The sequence below is a fragment of the Nycticebus coucang genome, chromosome 2 (genome assembly GCF_027406575.1).
Source record: "Nycticebus coucang isolate mNycCou1 chromosome 2, mNycCou1.pri, whole genome shotgun sequence".
Classification (NCBI taxonomy): domain Eukaryota; kingdom Metazoa; phylum Chordata; class Mammalia; order Primates; family Lorisidae; genus Nycticebus; species Nycticebus coucang.
The window spans coordinates 44,208,277-44,229,387 of record NC_069781.1 but is presented as its reverse complement, the minus strand read 5'-3'; the positions used below and the strand labels follow the sequence as shown (position 1 = coordinate 44,229,387).

Below are 21,111 nucleotides of genomic sequence, written 5' to 3'. Positions count from 1 at the left end.
TATCATTATTAAGGAAACCCTGTGAATCCTGAAAGTTATGTTAGCATGATTTTTTATATATATATAAATTTAAAAATAAACCAAGTAGGTTTGTATATGTAAAATTGTTGACATCAATGATGTCTTTCCATATTCTTATCTGGGCTTAAGAAATACATTCTGTATTTTTCCAGATTCTTTGTAGCCTTTAAAAGATTTTTACAGTACATATGTCTTGACTGAGCTGTCCTTTCTTAATACAAAAGCTTGTATAATTTTCTTAACTTGTACAGTTGGAAGGAATTGAAAAAAAAAACTATAGAGTGAGACAATGTTCAAGTTTTTATTTATTTAGTTTCTCAAAGTCACAGAGAGTAAAAGAGCTGCGATGAGGATTTTGGTTCCTCATTCCTAGTTTGTGGCCATAGCAGCTCAGATCTCATGTCACAAGACTGTGGTGGGGAGAGTTAATAAGTGATTACAAAATGTTTTGTAAATACAGAGTACTGTGGAAATGCTAAACATCTTCAACAACAGTAATTAGTTCTAATCACTATTTCTATTCTGAGTGCAGCTGTCTCTCAAAATTCACTTTGGGAGTTTAATCACCCCATCTCAAGAAATAAAGTAACCTCCATCTTTCTTGAACACTATTGAGAAGCTGCCCTCAATTCCTGTCAGCTGCTGAACATTCCCCATGCCCACCCCCTCAGCATACCCTTCCTGTTCTTGAGTGATCAGCAAAGGTTGTATTCTGACGCTAATTAGAAAAAAAGAGGTCTGTCTGAGCCTTGAGCCTTTCAAAATCTCTAATTTTCAAACAAATTGGGCACAAGGGCCTGAAGAGATATACAAACCTTTCAAAATGGAACTCTCTGCCCTCCCTACACAGGAAGAGAACTTTTCCACTCCAGAAGCTCAGTAATCCTCAGGTAACTATGGTGAAATACTTGGCTGGACAAATTATTGTTTATTTAACAATGTAAGGCATGTAATGCACACTGAATAAATGTAGGAATCATGCAATGATCAACTCAACATTCATTTATATACTCATCTATAGCGTCCTGAATAATTGCGACAGAAACCATATGGCCCACACGACCAAAACTATTTACTCTGGTCCTTTGCAGAAGTGATTTGCCAATCCCTGATAAGCTGTGAATGTAAATAAAGGAAATGTCTGAGCCCTAAGCCAACATTTAGAGATAAGAAATATAAGAAGGAATAGTTAGTTCATGATATAGGCAGAAAAGCAGGGGAATGTGGGGTCTCCAAATCAAGTCAGGTAAGAAGGAATGATCAATTAAGTTAATGTTGCATAAAAGACATGTAAGATGTGGCTGGGAACTGAATGCTGTGTTTTATAACTTGAAGGCCATTGGAGACCTTCATAAGAGCATTCTCAGAGGCACAGTAGGAATGAAAGTCTAATTGATGTAGTGGGCTCAAGAGAGAATGGAAAGAAAGAAAGTGGAGAGAGCTACAAGAGTATACAAAAGAGTTTTGTCAGAAAGGATACGAGAAAAGAGCCATACACTATGAAAGGTTGTAGAATTAAACAAGTGTATTTGTTTCTTCCTTTCTTTATTTTTTTATTTTATTAAATCATAGCTGTGTACGTTAATGCAATCATGGGGTACCATGTGCTGGTTTTATATACAATTTGAAATATTTTCATCACACTGGTTAACATAGCCTTCCTTCCTGGCATTTTCTTAGTTGTTGTGTTAAGACATTTATATTCTACAGTTAGTGAGTTTCACATGTACCCTTGTAAGATGCACCATAGGTGTGGTCCCACCAATCACCCTCCCTCCACCCATCCTTCCCTCTCTTTTCCCCATATTCTTAGGCTCTAAGTGGGTTATATCTTTTATATGAAAGTTATAAATTAGTTTCATAGTAGGGCTGAGTACATTGGATACTTTTTCTTTCATTCTTGAGATACTTTGCTAAGAAGAATATTTTCCAGCTCCATCTATGTAAACATGAAAGAGGTAAAGTCTCCATCTTTCTTTAAGTCTGCATAATATTCCATGGTATACATATACCACAATTTATTAACCCATTCATGGGTCGATGGGCACTTGGGCATCTACCATGATTTAGCAATTATGAATTGGGCTGCAATAAATATTCTGGTACAAATATCTTTGTTATAATGTGATTTTTGGTCTTCTGGATGTATATCTACTAGAAGAATTGTAGGATCCAATGCCAGGTCTATTTTTAGATCTCTAAGTGTTCTCCAAACATCTTTCCAAAAGGAAAGATGAGAGTCTATCTTAGTTAATGGTGAAAGGTGTGGGTCCAGTTTCAGTCTTCTACAGGTCGCCAGCCAGTTCATCCAGCACAATTTGTTAAATAGGGAATCTTTTCCCCACTGAATGTTTTTAATTGGCTTGTCAAAGATCAAATAACGGTAAGCAGCTGGGTTCATCTCTTGGTTCTCTATTCTGTTCCATACATCTACTTCTCTGTTTTTGTGCCAGTACCATGCTGTTTTCATCACTATCAATTTATAGTATAGTCTGAGGTTTGGTAGTGTGATTCCTCTGCTTTGTTTTTATTTCTGAGTAATGTCTTTCAAGGTTTTTTCTGAGTAATGCTATTCAAGGTTTTTTCTGATTCCATATAAAACAAAGTATTATTTTTTTGAGATCTTTAAAGTATGACAGTGGAGCTTTGTTTTTTTCTTAAGATGATGTCTCACAACTTATTTATATGCTGATGAGAATATGGGAATGATCCAATGGAGATAAGAATGATGATGAATATGGATGAACACAAAGAGAAGGATGAAGAGAAGAGGTTAAATTATGACACAGTGCTGTGGAGCTGCATTCTTACTGATAAAGAAGAGTTTCAGCAGTGGGGTGAAGTGAGTCCTGTGCCAGACCCTGAGGTTAAGCAATGGTTCTCAAAAAAGAAATGGAAACCAGAACAAAAAGACAAAAAGCTGTCTTGGACTCACTTGAAGTAAAAGGTACTGCTTTTCACACAATGGTGGCCAACCTAAGGCCAGCAAGGGAAGAAGCTGAGTAAGCCTGCCTAAGGATGGAGAGGATCCTGAAGATTCTGAAAATAAAGCTCTGACTTGCAAGTCATACTGCCTAAATAGATTAATGGTTCTATCTGGGTTGGTTTCCCTTTTGTTATCTTTTACTAATATCTAAATATGATATTCCATTTTTTTAATAGAGAATCTAACAAAAGCCCATGTTCACATGAAAATCAGAATGTTAAAAGAGCAGTTTCCTTGAGGCCAGTGTGGTAAGGGAAACTCATCAGGAGCAGCAGTGTCTTAGGACACAAAGTCCCAACAGCTCTTGATTGTCATTCCAGTGTTAACTTTAGAAGTTTCGTGTTTTGTTTAATTAAAAAAAGGAAATCTTACAAAATTATAGAAGATTTTGCTATGAAGGAGAGACGTGTTCTAATAAGATAATGGGTATGATGGCATATGGTTTCTCTTATAAACAAAACTGTAAACATTTAAGTTTTAACTCTGTAGAGAGATTCTCCAGACAAAGAAAAGCTCAGCAAAGCAGCCCCAACACTGTCCCCTGAGCTGCTTCTTCCCCTGGAGACACTCTTACCTCAGGAACTAAGGCCTATCACAGGCTTATAAAGGTCTTTCTTTCATGTTGTTACAAGTGTAGTCAGAAATTCCTCTTGCCTTTCAGATCAGAAACAGAATGTTCAAAAGTCTTTCTCTTTCTGGAAGGCTGAGGAAGAATGAAGCAAACAGAAACTGTAGAAGCAGGAAAACAGGGATATGAAATCTAGTCACATGGGCACCGAAGCCAGATAGCCTTGGATTTAAATCACAGTTCTAATATTTTCTGGCTATATAACTTTGTTCAAGTTATTTAACTTGTCTAAAGCATAGTTTCCTTATCTATAAAATGGGTAGATTTATACTTACCAGTGTTAGTTTATGTCCTCCTAGAAGTAGACACCAATATCAGATTAGATTTGCAAGAAATGTTAGGAAATGCCTTAGAAAGACAGTGGGGTAGGGGGAGCAGGAGAACACAGAGAGAGCTGTCAGAGTGATACACATCTAATCCCTGAGGAGAGAGAGAAAGAAGGAAGGTTGGATAGGACAAGGCCAAAGTCATCTGTCAGAGGAGTCTCACAAGAGTAGACCCACCGTAATATCCCCACTATGTGCCATCACTGGCTGGAAGTAAACAATGGGAAGTGTGGTCTCAGAGCAAATGTGGTAGTATATTTCAAACACAGCATCTGGGGACATTAGTCACTTGTACTTCCTACATTAGGAGATCTGAGAGGTACACTCTTGTGTTTGCACATGTCTGCTTCTTCAGGTGAGTTAGGGAGCAGTTCTTCCATGGTTCCCACAGACTTCTCTTCCTAAAGGTAAACTTAGAAGAGCTGCGTGAGTGGAACATCACTGCTGTTGATCTCAGGCCTGCAACTGGTATTCATACTGCTTTCTTCATTCTAAATTCTCCATGCTTTTATATATCACCTTTGTAGGTTTTGGTGGCTTATCTGGTGGTGCGACCCAGACTTCATTCCTGAAGGGTCCAGTAATCATACTGTTGATAACTTCCTTCTCAAGCAAGGGTTACTGCATGTGTCCATTCAAGAGGGCAAGGGAATACCAGGAGATGTCCAACTACTTCACTTAGATTCCACATATTCCCTCCTGTCTCCATTGTATAAAAGGCCTTGTCTCCTCCTGCTGATCAGGGTCAATTACTCCTGCCAATATGGTAACTGACTCCTCTTCTCAGGCTGGTTCCTAGATATAAGGAGCCAAAAAAGCCTTGGTGGTGGGCATAGCCTATAGTTCAGTGGGACCCTTGTCTGTGTCTCCCGGCCAGTGTGCACCTTTTTTGGAGGCCAGGACCTCCAACTCTGCAGAGCTCAGAGTGGCAAGAATGGAAAGTACAAAATCCTTCAGTGGGTCAATAGGAAGAATAGAAAGTAGAGTTATTCCTATTTCCAGCCTTGGTTCCTAGACCCATGAATTTTTCCTATCGGGGACTTAGCACCAAATAATGATCTCTGTATATATACAGCATCCTGCAGGACTTTGCATTCTTTCATAGTGTTGCCACCAAGCTGGCACTTTACCTATGCCTTTAAAGGGTTGTTCTAGCATTTTCTGAGGCCAGCTGCCCCTGGATGGTGTTGTATTTATATTACCAGAAGATAGTATGATCATGGTCCACTCCACACTTCCTTCACTGCGAAGTGGGTCTCATATTTGGATGCCACACTGTGTGGGGTTCGGAGCTTCTGGATCAGACATCCCATAAGCCCCTGAGTAGTGATGCTGATTGAGGCACTACAGGTAGCAAAGGCAAGCCCATACCTAGAATAAATCATCTATCCCTTTGAGGGTGAACCACTGGCTCTTTGTCTATGCAGGCTGCTATAACAAAATACAATAAACTGGGTAGCTCATAAACAATTGAAATTTATTTCCCACAGTTCTGGAGGCTGGGAAATTCAAGATCACAGTACCAGCAGATACAACATCTGGTGAGGTCCCTCTTTCTTCATGGACAGATATCTTTTCACTGTAATCTCACATAGTACAAGAGGCAAATGAGCTTCTTTGTGCCTGTTGTATAAGGACATTAATCCCCTCATGATCTAATTACTTTCCAAAGGCCCTACTATTATTGACATTACCTTGGGGGTTAGGATTTCAACATATTTTAGAGGTACACAAGCATTTAGTATGAGAGAGGCCAAATATAGTTGACTTGCCACTAAGTGGCTGATTGGTCTCCTCAAGGAATAGTTCCATATCAATGGCACAGCACTGGTTTCTATTGCTAACAGACTGAACATTCAGAAGCAGAAGTAGCCAGAATTCCATGGGCCTGCATTTTGATTTCTCCTTCTGGAGCTCTTAATATAAGTTCCATACTGCATCTTTTCCTGCCACTGACATTTTCCAACACCAGGGGGTCCTCCAAATTCTACTGCCAGGACTGCTTACAGCATAGCATAAACCTTCTACAGAACCCTTTTCTTTCCAGGTCCTAGTCAAAGCAGCAGTCTTCTTTGTCACTCAGTCCCATGGTCCAGAACAATGTTCCTAGGTGTAGAACGTGTTGCTTCCAGATTCCAAAGATGTTTACTGGCACTGTTTTCATCTTTATAGTAGAGGATATAAGAGATACAATTCATTTTTTACTTTTGAAAGCCATCCAAACTTCTAACCAATGGACCCCTGAAAACTTCATTGAAGTGGCAGATTTCTGAATCTCTGTAAGAGTTATCTCCCACCCTCTGGAGCACATCAGCATGCCATTAATGAAATGTATCAATGTGATGTTTCCATGAAATGCATTTGATGTCCAGATCTCATCAAACCTTATTATGACAGAGGGCAGGAAAGTTTACATAGCCCTGAAGGCAAACTATAAAGGAACATTGTTGGCCATTCCATATGATTGCAAACTATTTCTTATCCTCTTTCCTGAATGGAACTGAAAAGAATACTTCTTTTAGCTCACTGGCCACATACCATGTACCTGAAGAGTTATGGATCTGCTCTAGCAATTAGACCATAGATGGCACAGTAGTTACAACTGAGACTTCTGCTTGTTTAAGTTCAAAGTGGTCTTCAATCATTCGCAGGATCCATCCAAGGATGTGATACTTATTTTGAGTTTTTTTTGTGCACTTGTTTCTGTTTTTGCTTTGTGTGAAACTGCTTACTGGGGAAGATACTGTGTTTTATTTACTATACTTGGCTGGGAGGTCTCAAGGTTTCTACCTGGCTTTCCTCACTATGATATTTTTTACCCTATTAGCTAAGAACCCAATATGAGGGTTAATGTAACATCCAAGTATATCAGTGCAGTCAGGAAGAGAGGAGATGATCACTAAGTGCATCCAAGCCAGACTTTAACCAGGACTTCCTTTATTACCTGGTCCCTATAGGCCCCAAATTCTATTACAACTATGATCATGCTTTGGACCAGTAAGTATCAATGTCAACTCAGACTGTGTGCCCAGTAGTCATCAAAATATCTGGATATTTTCTCTTCCCCACTATAAAATCTCCCAAGTAAAGGGCCATGGGTCCCCTTGGGGAAATAATTAGGGGAATCATCACAGTACATATTCGCTGTGATGTTCCCACCTATTTCTCTCTTAGAGATATCAAGCTCTATTACCATCTACACAAATCCCTGAAGCTCAATACCCTTGGATGCTCCTTAGATCCTGCAGGTTGTTACAATCATTGTGGCATCTACTACATTGAAGCTTATCAGTGACACCAGTGAGCCCAGCTCTGTGACAGCCTATCCTACTCTCAGCCTTGAACCACAGAGGAGAGCCACCACTGTGATGCCAGTGTTGCTTTCACTGGTGCTTTCCTGATGGCCTCAGTGAATGATGTGTCTCTGGAGCTCTCCCACAGGTCATGAACAACTGGTGTGTTATGTGGCTTTGCAAAGCACAGCCTTTTTCACCTGCCTACTTTCCTCAGCTTCTTTATTCCTTTTGCCATCTGCCAGGATACCAAAGGCATTTCTGGTTCACTCAACATTGGCCATCACTTTCTTCAAGCTCTAAGAAACACTCTATTCTTTCAGGTTCTTGCCAGGGTATTAAACTCTGTGCCCACCCCCCACCAAAATTGTCCACAAGTCAATAAATTCTTTCTTATCCAGACTTATATTCCAATCTGCTTGTTAAATCACCCTCAGAATACAATAAAATACAGTATACTACCTTGTTTCTTCCAATAAGTGCTAGCTAATTCTTTTTTTTTTTTTCTTGAGACAGAGTCTCACTATGTCATCCTCAGTAGAGTGCTATGGTGTCACAGCTCACAGCAACCTCAAACTCTCGGGATTCAGTGATTCTCTTGCGTCAGGCTCCCAAGTAGCTGGGATTACAAGCGCCTGCCACAACACCCAGCTATTTTTTTTGTTGCAGTTGTCATTGTTGGTTAGTTGGCCCAGGCCGGGTTCAAATCTGCTGACCTCAGTGTATGTGGCTAGTGCCATAACCACTGTGCTACAGATGGTAAGCCAGTGCTAGCTAATTCTTTTAGTTCCTTCAGTGTATAACATTTTTTTCTGTTTTATCCAGTGCAGCACTTCCTGGCAAGGCTGTGCGGATATTTAACCCTAAGTTATTAGCCTAGCAGCTAGAAGAGTAGGGCCCCTGAGAGGGCCACCTGTTGCCTTATAGGAGAAAGGACTCTGCAATGTCTATTAATACAGAAGTGCCAACTCTTCCTAGAGAAGAGTAGGTCACTTCTGCAAATTCTGAGGGTTCAGAGGGGTCTTCAGAGCCAACATCTTCAGAAGCATTCATCCACTGTCTCTCTCTCATATATCAGGGTCCCAGGTTTTCCAGCCAGGATCTGACTTTAGCATAATAGACCTGCCTCAACTGATTATTTAACTGTTTCCAGAGCTCTGTCCTTCTGTCATATTATCTGTCTTCTGCTTATCTGTGTCCTCTTTTCATTGTAATATACTTGGAATTCAACTAAGTTATGATCCTCTGATTCTCATTATCCCTTTGCAGAGAATTAATTCAACCAACTTCTCTGCCTTTGTATGTACTGTTCCTCTCATAGCTTCCAAATGACTGAATCACTGCAACAGCAAAGGCAATCCTGTCCAGGAAGTTGTCTCAGGTCACTTCCAGTGAAATCTTCAGCAACCATCACCAGTGTCCCTGTGTGCCAGGGACTATCTATCCTCCACATACCACTCCAGAGGGAATAATCTTTGCCTACCAGGCGATGGGTGAATTATACCCAAAATTCCATCTTTTTATCTGTTTTCTTGGACCATGTGCATTGATTGGGTCATCTAAAAAGCAGATGCAAAGATGAAATTAGATACTAAAGATATTTATGGTACAGGAAGGGTAAATTCCTGTGAAGGAAAATGGGGAGGGAATTAGAGAAGGCAGAGAGAGCTATCAGAACATGATGCAGATCTGATCCCTGTATAAGAGAGAGGGAAAGAAGGAAGGTTAGTTGGAAGTCTTAGACATATGCTGTGGTTTGAATGTCCTCTCCAAAATTCATGTTGAAATTTAAGAGGTCTGCCTTCATTAATAGATTAGTGCTGTTATCTCAGGAATAGGTTCAATACCTTGGGAGTGGGGTCCTGATAAAAGGATAAGTTTGGCTCCTACCTTTCCTTTCTCTGTCTTACCATGCTTACTCACCTACCACGTTATGAAGTGGCACAAAGGCCCTTACCAGGTGCCAGTGCCATGCCCTTAGAATTCCCAGCTTCTAGAACTATGAGCCACATTAACTTATTTTCTTTATAAATTACCCAGTTCGTGATTTTCTATTATGGCAGCAGAAAATGGATTGAGACAACTGCCATGCAGTTCTAAGAAAAATTCAGCAAGGCAAATGGGAAGCCTTCAAGCTAAAGGAGCCTGAAAGGAGACCTACATTTCTCAAGAATAGGCTTATCTTAGTATCCATGCTTCAGTCACATACTGGTTAAGAATGGTCTAGGAGGAGAGCAGAGGCAAGAAGGCCGCCTGGAGCCAGCTTTCCACAGAGGCTCCCATCCAGAAGGAGAGTTAAAGGACAGAAGTTTAGCAAGTAAACTGATGGTTTGAAGCTGAGCCAAGAGAGAAGGTTGAGGAACACACATCAACCCTGCTGAGGTAAGCTGCGACCCCAAGGAAGCAAACAATAGGTACAAAGTTCATCGCCAAACAGAGAGGATTCCCCTCCCCCATAAGAACAGCTTGCAGTATACTTTCTACAACCAAGCAAATGGAATTCAGATCTCCTCCTATTTTATCCCATGGGAGAGACCCTATAAAAACTGGAACTCCCTCCCCAGTGTGTCATGGCACTCTCCCACCAAACATAAAACTGTATATATTCTTTACCTGGAATTCTGATCTCCCAGCACTCCCCTCCACTTTCACCCTGAGGTGTGGAAGCCTGTCCCCATGGAGTCCAGATTCTTGGGCATTTTCTCGAGATGTGTGGACAGGTCATGGGCTTTTGCAGGTCTGTGCTGATTCTGTGGCATGGGTAAAGGAGAAGATGGTGGACTGAGGGAACCATACAGGAGAGGGAGAGGTGGTGTCCCACACCACAGAGTAGCAGAGGCAGCGGCAGGAACAATAGGGCTCACACCCCTGAAGATATTTTGGAGAGACACTCCCTGCCTCTCTGGGGAACCAGAGAAAGCTGGGGATCTGCTCTGGTGGCAGCCACTGGCAGAACAGATGTGGGACAGAAACCCATGCCCTGTGAGTAAAGGATATGCCTAAGGCAGTACATGGTGGGATGGAGACTAGAATACACACGCAGAGACAGCATACTCCTATGGCAGGCCAAGTCAGAAGGACTGCTTTAGTGAGCCGAAGAAGCATCTGGCCCCCAGTGGATCATAGCTGAGACAAAATCAGGCAGGGAGAGAAGGAACTGAGAGCTGAGTGTGAGCTCTAACTGCACCCACCCCAAAACAGAGTGCAACAGAGACAGACATGCCAGCTCTGGGCAGTGGTACAGACTGGGGCTGAGTCACAGTTTCTGTGAACTCAAACAGCACCTAGTCTATAGGGAAATATAGCTGGGAGAGAAACACAAATTCTGCGAAAATAGAAGAGACAGCAACATCAATCAGGAGTGGGGCTGGAACTGAGTGAACCACCCCAGCTTCCATTAAGCACCCGAGGTTGTCAGCTCCCCCTGCTGGACGGTGACAGAGTGCAGCAGCCTGGCCAAGGAAACATAAATCTCACTGTGACTCAGGCAGGCACAAACCCCTGGAGCATCTGAGGGAACTGGGTCACAGCCCTGCAGAGTTACCAGTGACTCGGTAACTGGTAAGGTGGAGAAGGAGGCATCAACCTTCCCAGACTAATTCATTTGCTGGGGGGGTGGGGTCCTTCTGACTCCATGGAGCACTGGAGCAAGTCATACTTGAGCTGCCAGCAAATCCCTGGTATCTAGTTGCTGGAGACCTTTTGAATTCTCTCACTTGAGACCAGGTGCTGATTGGGACAATTGATTTGGACCTCTTGAAGTGGGCCAATCACCTGAGGACTATCCAAAGTTGTACCCTGGGTGTGTGGTTGTGGGAAGGTTTGATTTTCCATTTCTAGTTGTTGCCTGTGGGGGCAGGGTGACTTAATTGCTAGTATTTCTCTACAGCTGAGACTTCAACCCACAGTAACTAATTCACTAGGGTAGAACAGAGACCAGCTGAAAACAAGACAAAGCCACTTAACCCCACCCATCAAGCAGATTCCCAGTGTCTCAGGCCATAGTACAATAGCTGTCCTTTGCAAAGCTGTAGGGGAAAACCTGCATTCACCATTCCCAGCTCTTAGGCAAAGGACTGGTTAATCACTACTCCAGGAGCTCCCAACCCAACTTCACCTTATCTTCTCATCTAGCCAAACAGTGTAAAATAATCATGGGGCAGAATCAGCGGAAAAACTCTGGTAACATGAATAACTGGAGTAGATCAACTCCCCCAAGGAAAAACATGGAGGACACAACAGAAGATCCCATTCATAAACAAATGGGTGAGATGTCAGAAATTGAATTCGGAATTTGGATTGCAAATAAGATTAATAGAATGGAGGTAAAGTTGGAATTAGAAATTCAAGGAGCAATTCAAAATTCTCAAGAATTCAATGAATTCAAAGACAAAATCACCAAAGATTTTGACACATTGAGCCAAGAACTTGTAACCCTTAAAGATCCGAGAAAGTAGAATCCCTCAGTAACAGAATGGAGCAGGCAGAAGAAAGGATTTCTCACACTGAAGACAAAGCTTTTGAACGCTCCAAAATGCTCAAAGAGGAAGAGAAGGGAAGAGCAAAAATGAATCATTCTCTCAGAGAGCTCTGGGATAATTTGAAGAAAACTAATATTCACCTTATAGGAATTCTTGAAGGTGACGAGGTTGCTTTGAAAGGCACAGATGCTCTACTTCATGAGATAATGAAGAAGAACTTCCTAGACATGCCAAGAGATTCTGAAATTCAGATAGCAGATAGTTTCAGAACCCCAGCATGACTCAACCCAAATAAGGCATCTCCTAGACACATTATAATTAACTTCACCAAAGTTAATATGAAGAAGAAAATTCTGCAAGCAGCCAGACTTAAAAAAACCATAACCTACAAGGGGAAGAATATTAGAATGACTTCATATCTCTCTGCTGAAACCTTTCAAGCTAGAAGACAAAATAACTTTCAACCCAGGATCCTTTAGCCAGCTAAACTGAGTTTCGTTTATGATGGAGAAATTAAATACTTTTATGACATTCACATGTTGAAATTTGCCATAACTAAACCAGCTCTCCAGGATATTCTCAGACCTATCCTCTATAATGACCAGCACAATCCTCCACCACAAAGTAAACTCACTCAGAAACTTCTGATCAAATTCCAACTTCCACAGTGGTGAAAGGATCAAAAACATCCACTGGACTTTCGAAAAACTCAATACCCAAAATTCTACCAGGCTTATCAATATTTACAATTAATATAAATGGCTTAAATTGTCCTCTAAAGAGGCACAGGTTGGCTGACTAGATACAAAAACTCAGATCAGATTTCTACTGCATACAAGAACCTCATCTTACCTTAAAAGATAAATTTAGACTCAAGGTGAAGGGATGGTTATCTGTATTTCAGGCAAATGGAAATCAGAAAAAAAGAAGGTATTGCAATTTTATTTGCAGATACAATAGGCTTTAAATCAACAGAAGTAAGGAATGATAAGGATGGTCACTTCATATTTGTTAAGGGTGACATTCAACAAGATGAGATTTCAACTATTAACATTTATGCACCCAACCAGAATGTGCCTCAATTTATAAGAGAGACTCTAACAGATATGGGCAACCTGATTTCCTCCAGCACCATAATAGTCAGAGATTTTAACACTCCTTTGGCAGTGTTGGATAGATCCTCCAATAAGATACTAAGCAAAGAATTTAGATTTAAACTTAACCATTCAACAATTGGATTTAACTGACATCTACAGAACATTTCATCCTAACAAAACTGAATAAACATTCTTCTCATCAGCCCATGGAACATACTCCAAAATTGATCACATCTTAAGTCACAAGTCTAACCTCAGCAAATTTAAAAGAATAGAAATTATTCCTTGCATCTTCTCGCACCATCATGGAATAAAAGTTGAACTCAGTAACAAAAGGAATATGCATACTCATACAAAAACATGGAAACTAAATAACCTTATGCTGAATGATAGCTGGGTCATAGACGAGATAAAGATGGAAATTACCAAATGTTTGGAACAAAACAATAATGAAGACATGAAGTATGAGAACTTCTGGGATACCGTAAAGGCAGTCCTAAAAGGGAAATTTATAGCACTGCAAGCCTTCCTCAAGAGAACGGAAAGAGAGGAAGTTAACAACTTAATGGGACATCTCAAGCAACTGAAAAAGGAAGAACGTTTCAAAATCATACCCAGCAGAAGAAAAGAAATAAGCAAAATTAAATGAAATTAAAAACAAAAGAATTATACAACAGATCAATAAATCAAAAAGTTGGTTTTTTGAAAAGGTCAATAAAATAGATAAACCTTTGGCTAACCTAACCAGGAAAAAAAGAGTAAAATCTCTAATTTCATCAATCAGAAATGGTAAAAACAAAATAACAACAGACTCCTCAGAAATTCAAAAAATCCTTAATGAATATTACAAGAAACTCTGTTCTCAGAAATACAAAAATCTGAAGGAAATAGACCAATACTTGGAAGTATGCCACCTTCCTAGACTTAGCCAGAACAAAGTGGAAATGTTGAACAGGCCTACATCAAGTTCTGAAATAGCATCAACTATACAAAATCTCCCTAAAAAGAAAATCCTGAGACCAGATGCCTTCACATCAGAATTCTACCAAACCTTTAAAGAGGAATGAGTACCTATATTACTCAACCTTTTCCAAAATATAGAAAAAGAAGGAATACTACCCAACACATTTTATGAAGCAAATATCACCTTGATCCTCAAACTAGGAAAAGACCCAACAAGAAAAGAAAATTATAGACCAATATCACTAATGAACATTGATGCAAAAACATTCAACAAGATCCTAGCAAACAGAATCCAGCAACACATCAAACAAATTATACATCATGACCAAGTGTTTTTTTATCCCAGGGTCTCAAGGCTGGTTCAATATATGTAAATCTACAAATATAATCATCACATAAACTAATTAAAAAACAAAGACCATATGATTCTCTCAATTGATGCAGAAAAAGCTTTTGATAATATCCAGCATCCTTTCATGATCAGAACACTTAAGAAAATGGGTATAGAGAGGACATTTCTTTAACTGATAGAGACCATCTACAGCAAACCCACAGCCAATATCATATTGAATGGAGTTAAATTGAAATCATTTCCACTCAGATCAGGAACCAGGCAAGGTTTCCCATTGTCTCCACTGCTTTTTAATATTGTAATGGAAGTCTTAGCCATTGCAATTAGGCAAGAAAAGGCAATCAAGGATATCCATATAGGGTCAAAATTTCACTCTTCACAGATGATATGATTGTATATCTGGAAAACACCAGGGATTCTACTGCGAAACTCTTAGAAGTGATGAAGGAATACGGCAGTGTATCAGGTTACAAAATCCACACTCATAAATCTGTAGCCTTTATATATACCAAGAATAGTCAAGCTGAAAAAACAGTCAAGGACTCTATACCATTCACAGTAGAGCCAAAGAAGATGAAATATTTGGGAGTTTAATCTAACAAAGGACGTGAAAGATCTCTTTAATGAGAACTATGAAACTCTAAGAAAAGAAATAGCTGAAGATGTTAACAAATGGTAAAACATACCATGCTCATGGCTGGGAAGAATCAACATTGTTAAAATGTCCATACTACCCAAAGCAATATACAATTTTAATGCAATCCCTATTAAAGCTCCACTGTCATACATTAAAGATCTCAAAAAAATAATACTTCATTTTATATGGAATCAGAAAAATCCTGGAATAGCCAAGACGTTACTCAGAAATAAAAACAAAGCAGGAGGTATCATGCTATCAGATCAAAAGTGATCAAAACAGCATGGTACTGGCACAAAAACAGAGAAGTAGATGTATGGAACAGAATAGAGAACCAAGAGATGAACCCAGCTGCTTACCGTTATTTGATCTTTGACAAGCCAATTAAAAACATTCAGTAGGGAAAAGATTCCCTATTTAACAAATGGTGCTGGGTGAACTGGCTGGTGACCTGTAGAAGACTGAAACTGGACCCATACCTTTCACTATTAACTAAGATAGACTCTCACTGGGTTAAAGATTTAAACTTAAGACATGAAACTATAAAAATACTAGAAGAAAGTGCAGGGAAAACTCTTGAAGAAATCAGCCTGAGAGAATATTTTATGAGGAGGACCCCCCAGGCAATTGAAGCAACACCAAAAATACATTACTGAGACCTGATCAAACTAAAAACCTTCTGCACAGCCAAGAACACAGTAAGTAAAGTAAGCAGACAGCCTCAGAATGGGAGAAGATATTTGCAGGTTATGTCTCTGATAAAGGTTTAATAACTAGAATCCACAGAGAACTCAAACATATGAGCAAGAAAACAAGTGATCCCATCTCAGGGTGGGCAATGGACTTAAAAAGAAACTTCTCTGAAGAAAACAGGTGCATGGCCTACAGACATATGAAAAAATGCTCATCATCCTTAATCATCAGAGAAATGCAAATCAAAACTACTTTGAGATATCATCTAACTCCAGTAAGATTAGTCCACATCACAAAATCCCAAAACCAGAGATGTTGGCGTGGATGCAGAGAAAAGGGAATACTTCTACACTGCTGGTGGGAATGCAAACTAATACGTTCCTTTTGGAAAAATGTTTGGAGAACACTTAGGGATCTAAAAATAGACCTGCCATGGATTCTACAATTCCTCTACTAGGTATATATCTAGAATACTAAAAATCACATTATAACAAAGATATTTGTACCAGAATGTTTATTGCAGCCCAACTCATAATTGCTAAGTCATGGAAGAAGCCCAAGTGCCCATTGACTCATGAATGGATTAATAAATTGTGGTATATGTATACCATGGAATATTATGCAGACTTAAAAAAAAGATGGAGACTTTACCTCTTTCATGTTTACGTGGATAGAGCTGGAACATATTCTTCTTAGCAAAGTATCTCAAGAATGGAAGAAAAATTATGCAACGTACTCAGCCTTACTATGAAGCTAATTTATGACTTTCATATGAAGGCTATAACCCACTTAAAGCCCAAGAAGAAGGGGAAAGGAGAGAGGGATGGGAGGATGGAAGATGGGTAGAGGGAGGGTAATTGGTGGAACCACACCTATGGTGCATCTTACAGAGGTACATGTGAAATTTACTAAGTGTAGAATATAAATGTCTTAACACAATAACAAAGAAAATGCCACAAAGGCTATGTTAACTAGTTTGATGAAAATATTTCAAATTGTATATAAAACCAGTACATTGTACCCCATGATTGTATTAATGTACACAGCTATGATTTAATAATAAAAAAAGGAATGAAGTAAAATGAGAACATTCACATCGTAATGTTTTGCATAGTGCTTCACATATTTAAAAGACTCAGTAAATGTTAATTATTGCTATTATGGTTGAAAAGAATATACATCAAAATGGTAGCAGTAGTTATCTTTAGGTAGTGGAGTTGTGAGTGATTTTAATTTTCTATGTTTTTCACAATTAATATATTTTCTTTTGTAATCAGAAAAAAATGAAACACTAAAAGGAAAAACATTGGAAAAAAAAAAAAAAAAGCATGGTCTATGGGAAGTGTGGCCCTAATGCAAATGCAGTGGATTCAGAGTGCCTCAACTAGGGTTTCCAACCCTATGCTCTGTAGTAGGAGATATGAAAGTCATGTTTTCATGGTCACTGCAGCACCTTACATAATTATTTTGAGAATTAATAAAATATGCAAAATGTTTAACTATATTTAGCAAGCACTTAACACGTGTATTTTGTTATTTGCTGGTGCTATTATTAATTATAGGTGGTTCCTCTCTGTCTCACTGAGAAGACATTATCTCATTGTCTAATCATTTAGAAGCTACCACCTTAACATCTTGATATCTTCATGGTTATGTTCCTTAGAAACAGATTTCTTTTCTTTTCTTTTCTTTTTTTATTAAATCATAGCTGTGTACGTAGAAACAGATTTCTTCTATGCTGTTCACTAAATTTCAACTTCTGCCTATGAGACAGGTTGTTTGTTTCTTTTTTTTTTTTTTTTAAGCAATTGCCACTATTCTTCTAGTAAGATACCATACCCACTTCCAAATCCATGCAAAGATGTGAATTTGCTGTTTATAGGTACAATTTTAAATTAATCTAACAAAAGCCAATATGTTATGCACTAAGATTTATACTTCTGCATGGGATCATTCTTTGAAAACATATGAAAGTACCTCAAAAAGTATACAAAAATTAAATAAATTCTGACATCATTCTTATGATAATGATGATGAAGTTAGTAATTTAAGAAGTTGTATGCAGCTACAGAATCCAAGGAGAAAGGCCAGGGATGACAATTTGGAATTTACTGATACAAGCAGGTGTGAGATCATAAAGAGCTGGACTAGGGTGATGGCATTTGGAAGAGGAAGGTAAGAAATATTTAAAAGGGCAAATTATCAGAAATTAGTAATTAAATTGCTTTAATGAATAAGAGAAGAAAATGAAGCAAATAGAAATCAAAAGTTCCCAAGTCATAAGAAAAAAAGGTGATTCAGTTGAGAGTAGAATGGACATCTGACTTCTTTTTACAGCTGCCTATCGGGTCCTTTTCCCTCTTTTACTAACAGTAGCCCTCTCCTTTAGAGGACTTTCCCCATTCTACTCCATATGTAATTCTTCTTCAACTGCCAATTCTAGTACCAAACTTCCTGGTCACAAGGTGGACTTGAGACCCAGACCTTGCCAATTATACATTCCCATTCTTAAAGCCCCTATACTGGTTGTCCCAGTAATGGGCACATGACAAGTCATTTCAACCAGAAACCTTCCCTTAGATTTTATTTACAGCTATACACTGCATAACAGTGTTTCAGGCAACAGTGTACTACATATACAATGACTGCCCAATAAAATTCTAATGGAGCTGAAAAATTACTATCACATAGTGACATCATAGCTGTCATAACATCATAACGCAATGTAGTAGTCACAGACTGTGGTGATGCTAGTTTGTTTTTTTTTTTATTAAACCATAGCTGTGTACATTAGTATGATCGTGGGGCACCATACACTTGGTTCATAGATCGTTTGACACATTTTCATCACATTAGTTAACATAGCTTTTGTAGCATTTTCTTAGTGATGCTAGTTTTTAAGAAGAAAAAAGAGCCTGTTGTGCTTTCAGTCAATAAAATTGTGGTCCCCTACATTCTGGTAGGTAGAATAATGGTCCCTCAAAAATGTCAGCATCCTAATCTCCAGGACTTGTGAATGTTATCTTATATGGCAAAAGGGATCTTGCAGATATTATTCAGTAAAACATCTTAAAATGGGAAGATTCTTCTGTATTATACAGTAGGCCTAGTGTCCTTAGAAGACAAAGAGATAGGCAGGAGACTTAGAGAAGGAGCTGTGACAATGGAAAAAAATCAAAGAGAGACAATGTGAAAAAGATTCCAACCAGCTATTGCTGCCATAAGCCAAAGAATACAGGTGGCCTCTAGAAGCTGGAAAAAGCAAGGAAGGAATTCTTCCCTGGAGCCTCCAGGAAGAATACAGCCCTGTAGGCACCTTGATTTTATCCCATATAAGACTCATTTTGGGGTCTTTTGAACCCCAGAATTATAAGATAATAAATTTGTGTTATTTTGTGGTAATTTGTTATAGCAGCAATAGGAAACAAATATAACTAAGGAAGAATCCACTTCCATGCTCACTCAGACTATTGGTAAAAATCAATTTTCTTGAGACTAAGACAGAAGGCACTGGATTATTGCCGGCTATTGGCTAGAGGCCACCCTCAGCACCTAGAGAGTCCCATAACCTGATAAAAAGCTTCTACAAAAGACCTACAGCCATTAATCATACTTGACGTTGAAAAACTGAATGCTTTTCCCCTAAGATTGGATGTCTGCTTTCAGCACTCCTATTCAACATTATGCTGGGAATCCTAGCCAGCATAATGAGGAAAGAAAAAGAAATTTAAGCATAGAGATTGGCAAGTAATAAATTAAAGTCTCTGCTCACTGATAACAGACTTGCCTACATGAAAAATACCAAAGAATCTACAAAAACAATCTCCTAGAACTAATATTTAAGTTTAGCAAGGTCACATGATCCAAAGGCAACAGAAAAATCAATTATGTGTTTTTATACTAACAATGAAAACTGGAAATTGAAATTATAAAAATTATTATTGCAAACTATTCACAAGATCTATATACAGAAAATTACAAAACACCAATAAAGGAAATTAGAGATGACCTAAATAAATGGAAAGTTAAATCATGTTCATGGATTATAAAAGTCAATGTTAAGATGACAGTTTTCCCCAAACTAATCTAAAGATTTAATGCAATTCCAATTAAAATACCAACAGGATTTTTTGTCCAAATCAACAGACTGATTCTAAAATTTATATGGAAATACAAAGGAACGAGAATACCCAAAAACCATTTTGAAAAAGAACAAAGATAGAGGAATCACAGGACCTGATTTTAAAATTATCTAAAAAGCTACACTAATGAAGACAAAGCTGTAGTATTGTAAGTAAAAGAAAAAAGACATGGAACAGAAGAGTGAATCCAGAATAGACCCACACAAGAACTGCTAATTGATTTTTCTAACAGCTTTATTGAGGAATAATTGAAATGCAGAAAATAATACATATTTAATGAATACAATTTGATGAGTTTGGACATACACAAACGTTTGTGATAACAGCTAATTGATTTACAAGAAAGGTGTAGAAGCAATTTAGTGAAGAAAGACTTTTAAACAAAGGATATTAGGATAATTGGATACCCACATGCAAAACAATGAATATAAATTCATACGTTGTACCTTATACAGAAATTAATTAAAATTGATCAGTGACCTAAGTGTAAACAATAAAACTATAAACTTATTTTTCTATCAAGCATAGGGCAAAGTCTTTTATGATCATGGCTTAAGCAAAGAGTTCTTAGATAAGATACCAAGAACACAACCCACCAAAGATAAAATTGATCAATTATACTTCATCAAATTAAACATTTTGTTCTGCAAAAATATTGTCAAGAAAGGACAAGCTATAGATTGAATTTTTGTAAGACCATAACTGAAAATATTTAGAATATACAAAGATAATCAAAATTCAAAGATAAGAAGACAAGGGCCAGGCATGGTGGCTCATGCCTATAATCCTAGCACTCTGGAAGGTCAAGGCAGGTGGATTGCCTGAGCTTATGGGTTTGAGATCAGCCTGAGCAAGAGTGAGATCCCATCTCTAAAAATAGATGGGCACTGTGGCAGGCACCTGTAGTCCCAGCTACTTGAGAGGCTGAGGCAAGAGAATCTCTTGAGTTTGAGGTTGCTGAGAGCTATGACACCATAGCACTCTACTGAGAATGACAGAGTGAGACTCTGTCTCAAAAGAAAATAAAAAGATAAGAAGACAAGAAAACTCAATTTTTAAAAATAGACAAAAGATTTAAACAGACAGTTCATAAAAAATGTCAACTAAGCACAAGAAAAGAAGTTCGACATTATTAATCACTATAAAAATCCAATTTTAAAGGATACAAAACTGCATCCAGATAGGAGAAATAAGTTCTAGTGTTCTATATCACTGTAGGATGACAATGGTTAACAATATATTATATAGTTTCAAATAGCTAGAAGGAGGAAGTGGAATATTCCCAACACAAAGAAATGATAAATTTTGAGATGATGGATATGCTAATTACCCATATCTGATCAATATGCAACGTATTTGTGAAAATATATACAATTATTAAAAATACAGATTTGTTAAAAACTCCAGTGAGATGCCAGTCCTTACTTGAGTTACATATGGCTCAAAACAAAACAAAAAAGTGATAATACCAAGCACTGGAGAGGATGCAAAA

At 38.4% G+C, this 21,111-nt stretch overlaps 1 protein-coding gene across 1 annotated transcript in view; it reads left to right on the top strand.

Moving 5' to 3' along the window:
• The window catches only part of PHF24 (PHD finger protein 24), a 114,070-nt gene that overhangs the window by 40,217 nt on the left and 52,742 nt on the right, over positions 1 to 21,111 (top strand). The window lies entirely within an intron of this gene.